The sequence below is a fragment of the Hibiscus syriacus genome, unplaced genomic scaffold (genome assembly GCF_006381635.1).
Source record: "Hibiscus syriacus cultivar Baekdansim isolate YM2019G1 unplaced genomic scaffold, ASM638163v2 tig00113725_pilon, whole genome shotgun sequence".
In the NCBI taxonomy this organism is placed as follows: Eukaryota; Viridiplantae; Streptophyta; class Magnoliopsida; order Malvales; family Malvaceae; genus Hibiscus; species Hibiscus syriacus.
The window spans coordinates 11,664,497-11,669,905 of NW_024063471.1; positions in this window are offsets into that span (position 1 = coordinate 11,664,497).

The following is a 5,409-nucleotide window of genomic DNA, read 5'->3' on the forward strand; positions in this document are numbered from 1 at the left end:
TGCTAGATAGGATCACATCATCCTCCTCTTCTTTTGGGTGATTTGTCCTCAAATCGAAAGGTGACTTCTCCAAATCGTTCGCCCATTCATCGGTCATCTTTATGAAATGATCTTTATCAAAAATCACATCCCTTGAATAAGTTTCTTGAATGTCCATGACCTGAAAAAGGAAAGGAATCTCATAAGTAAAAGAATGATTAATGATAAATAAATGAAAGAAGTACTCCCTGTCTATGTTTTCTGGATGGTCAAGAGTCATGTCTTTTGAAGACATATTGTCTTTAATGATCATATCTCTTGGTACCCCAAAAGACATATTGTTTGGTTCTTCAAAAGTCATGTCCATTGAATGAAAAGTTATAGCTTTTGGCACTTGAAAAGATAATTCTCTTAAGCTTCCATGGATCATGCCTCTTGGTTCCTCCATATGACAAGTTGTGTCATTTGAATCATCCTTCACGCTTGATGCATCAACGTTGGGTAGGTTAATCCCATGTATATGAATTGATTTCCTGTAAATTAAATCAAAGTTAGAATATGAGAAATTATAAACAAAATGAATGGAAATATTAAACCAAGGTGGGTGTTTAATGGGAGTTGGTTGCTTAATGATGGAGAACTTCATTGGTTGTTGAAATCCCTTCAATATGTGCAGTGTATTTGGAATGTCAACGGCTGCTGCTCTTAGCATTTCAAGTGACACTTCCTTTGAAATATCAAAAAACATTTTTGTGGATCACCAAAAGTCACATCTTTTAGTCCTCCAAAAGCCATGATTCTTGATTTATCTCCTTGAAAAGATATGTCCCTTGAATGGTCCTGCAAAACAAAAGGAATGATAGGAGAAGAAAGGTTAGATAAAATTTTTTCTTTACTCTTCTCTTTTTCTCCAAATTCATTCTTCTCATTTTCAACTCCAACGTTTTCTACAACCACTCTCTTTTGTTCAAGTTCAAAAAGCTTTTCCTCATTTGAATCTTCCTCCAAACGTTCTCCTTCAGTTGCATTGTCTTTATGTTGTTCTTTCATTGCTTCAATGTTCTTCTTCAATGTGTTTTGATCTTCATTTACTAGGCTAGGAGATAGTGGAGTCAAGATGATTTTCCTTTTATTGTGAAAGAAAGAGTATCGGTTTGTGAAGCCATCATGGAAAGGCCGCTTATCAAATTGCCATGGCCTACCCAAGAGTAAATGACTCGTATTCATATTTACCACGTCACATAGAATCTCTTCTTTGTAACTTCCAAGTGAGAATGGAACAAGCACTTGTTCAGTAACCTTCAATTCTTCATTGCCATACAACCATTGCAATTCATATGGGCTGGAATGTTTAATCATTGTAAGCCCCAATTTGTTCACCATATATGTGCTTGCAATGTTTGTACAACTTCCTCCGTCAATAGCTACAAGACACACTTTACCATTTACATGGCAACGAGTGTGAAAGGTGTTTGTCTTTTGCTATTCGTCCTCCAATGTTTGGAAAGATGGAAGATCACAAGACATTGTTAGTATAAAATAAAGAAAATTAAAACCATAACAGCACACTCACAAAGCCTCACAATCTTCACTCCAAAGAAAATATAAGATCACTCCACTCAACACTCGTGTTTACTCTCGGGAATATAACTTACCTTTTAACAATTACCCTTCTGATCTCACTCTCTCAATAGCCTTTTTCCACTCAATTTCTCTTGCTAAGTCCTTTGAGGAACTTACTCAAGATTATAATAAGTTAATTCTTTCCTTGTATGCGTCGGTTATAAATAGGTTAGGATAGAAGAAAAAAAATGGAAAGGTAGAAGAAATGATTAAAAGGTATTAAAAGAATGAAAAGGTTGAAGACAAGGAAAATAAAAGGATAGAAAATGAAGAGGTGACTTACAATTCAAGAAACAACACTTACTGCAACCTTTCTCAAGAAACAATAAGGTTATCTTCTCTCAGTGTAGATAGCCTTTTCGATGTAATTTGCAATGGTAGAGCACTTTCCTTGGCTTGCTTTCTTTTTGAACTTCTCTTTTTCTTTTCTTTTCTTCTTCTCTGATTTTTCTCTTCTTTTTTCACTCCAATTTGTTGAAGGAGTCTTTTTCTCTTTTGAATTTCTTTTTGCTTTGTACGCCAATGACACTTTTGTTGTCAATCCAACTATGCTCTGATTACCGCTTGTTGTAAGGAAAATCTACACACTTTGATGAAAATAGTAGATAGCCATATTGTGTCCCGATCTAGGATTGACAAGTACTGATGTCCTTGAATTTATAAGTTTGGACTGCAAAATAAGATAAGAAAATAATGATTAATAATGGAATTAATAAAGGGGATAATAATACAAGTAATGAAAAGAAATAATAAGAATGATATGAAATAAAGAAAAGATAGAGATGGCTGCGAAATTGATGGAAGAGATGGATGATGGTGATGATGAAAAGGCAATGGTGGTGATGTTGTATCTCAAACACGCCAAAGAGGAAACTATGATATAAAGCACAATCCCGGTCTTCAGAAACTTGCTTGAGGGGTGGTGATAGTGTCTTCAACCCACTAGATATCAATCTAGGAATTTTGGAATCAAAATGGATGGAATGATGGGACAAGTATAGGAACTATACTTGTTTAATCGATAAAGTTCACAAAGTACTTTGAAGAGAAATAACTCACAAGAGTATATTTTATATAAGAGATGAGATGATTACAAATGAAGGCAAGCCACTCTATTTATAGGAAATGAGAGGGCTTGGCCGAATGGTTACAAGTTGTTTTGGCTAGATACATAACTTTATGAAGATACATAATGTTTTAAAATGAAAGATTAAGTCATTTGGGATTGTGATGGTTCGGCCTTAATAAAGGGGCTTGATGATTCGGCTAAGGATGGGAGGACATCTCCCTTGGTCGAATATGTATGTTGGTTTATCTTGGCACCATTTTCTCCCCTTAGCCGAATTGTGGTGTGTCCCTTCATGTTTGACGCCAAGGAATCTCAGGTGCAATACATGTGATGTGGCCGAATATGCATGGCACTCTTCCTCATGATGATTTAAGCTTCTAATGGTTTCAATTTCTTCACCAACGTGCTTCTAGATGAAAAGGCATCTTCATAGGCAGCATCATTCATGAAAGGTCACAATGTTTGAGAAAGGTAACCCTTCATGTTTGAGCTACTTTGGGTGTGAATGAGCTGGAGGTGAGCTGGCCTTAGATGACTTGTAACATGGTGAACGTTTGGGCAACTCCTTGTGAAAAGACACCTCTTGGAATGGCAACTATTCGCGAAAAGGTACGAGTCCACAAAAATTTACATGGACCCTATTTGAAGTACTATGTGTGGTGGTGATTATGGTGCAACTCTCCAGCTGAAATGAAACATCTAGCTAGCTCAAAAGTCCAGCTCAAGTCAGCTATGAGCTCGGGGGTCAGCTGGAAACTTTGTCCCAAGATGTTCTTGAGCTGTCCCAGAGTTGTCCTAGTTAAGTTTCCATAGCTCTTGGACTCTAATGCTAGCTTTAAGTCAGCTCCCATCATGTGGCCGAACATGCATCTACAAAAGAGAGCATAATATCAGCTAAGTATATGAATTATTATAAAGTAATAAGAATGAGCATATTATAAAGATGTGAACTATAGGTTATAATAATAATTCATGCATCATATGATAATGAATGAATATTATTATTACAACTATAGATTATATGCATGAATATCAATCAATGATGCAAACCATAGGACATAATGAATGAATGCACATGTTATGATAATTCAAGCATAGTCTAATATGAAAATGTATGCTTATAATAATATATAGTGCATAAATCAGTAAATATAATATAAAGTAAGGTAGGACTCCCTTATGTTGAGCTTGATGGAATTTCAATGATGTGAGTATGTCATGCAAAAAGTTGGTGCTAGATAGGATCACATCAAAATCCTTTGAAGATGACGTTGGTGTGCTCACATCATCCCCCTTCTTTTATGTGATTTGTCCCCAAATCATCATCATCCTTGATTAGAGATAGATCTGCTATATTGAAGGTGGAACTTACATTGTATTCTCTGGGAAGATCCAATTTGTACGCATTGTCATTAATCTTCTCGATAATCTGAAAGGGACCATCACCTCTTGGTAAGAGCTTAGACTTCCTTTTAGTTGTAAACCTTTCCTTACGTAAATGCACCCATACCCAATCTCCAACTTCCAAATAGAGTGGTTTGCGTCCCTTATTGGCTTGTTGTTCGTACTGCTTTGTTATTCTCTCAATATTGTGCCGAATCTATTCATGTAACTTCTTGATGAACTCGGCCTTTTTAATCAATAGTTCTTGAGGTAGAGGAAGAAGATCCAAAGGAGTTAAGGGATTGAATGCGTACACTACCTTGAATGGTGAAGTTTTTATGGCTGAATGAACTGACCGATTGTAAGCAAATTCCACATGTTGAAGGCATTCTTCCCAAGTCTTTATATTCTTCTTGATGATGGCTCTCAGCAGTGTTTATAATACTCTGTTGACAACCTCAGTTTGACCATCGGTTTGGGGGTGACAAGTTATTGAAAACAACAATTTAGTTCCAAGTTTTTTCCACAATGTCCTCCAAAAATGACTAAGGAACTTAACATCTCGGTCAGAAACAATGGTCATTGTTATGTCGTGTAACCTCACAACTTCCTTGAAGAAAAGATTAGCCACATGGGTTGCATCATCAGTTTTGTGACATGGTATAAAATGGGCCATTTTGGAGAATTGATCAACCACCACAAATATAGAATCTCATCCATTTCTTGTTTTTGGAAGACCCATCACGAATCCATGGAAATATCAACCCATGGTGCTGTAGGAATGGGAAGAGGTGTGTAAAGTACACGAGGCATGACCTTTGACTTAGTCATTTTGCAAACGATGCATCTTTCACAAACCCTTTCAACATCCCGTTTCATCTTAGGCCAATAGAGATGTTCTTTCAATATTTCCAATATTTTATTGATTTCAAAATGTCCCATAAGTCCTCCTTCATGTGCTTCTCATACCAAAACTTCTCGGAAGGAACCTTGTGGAATACATAACCTTTCTTCCTTGAATAGGTACCCTTCATGTCTATATAACCTCTCAACTGCACCTTTTTCAAAAGACTTGTATTTCTCTCCAAAATCATGGTCATTAGCATAGTAATCTTTAAGGAAAGAAAAACTAAGTAATTTAGAATTCAAGGTCTTAAGAAGTACATACCTTCGTGAAAGGGCATCTGCAATAACATTCACTTTTCCTTCCTTGTAATGAATAACGTATGGAAAGGATTCAAGAAATTCTACCCACTTGGCATGTCGTTTGTTGAGTTTGTGTTGGCTTTTAATATGCTTCAATACCTCGTGATCAGTATGGATGACAAACTCCTTGCGCCATAGATAGTGTTGCC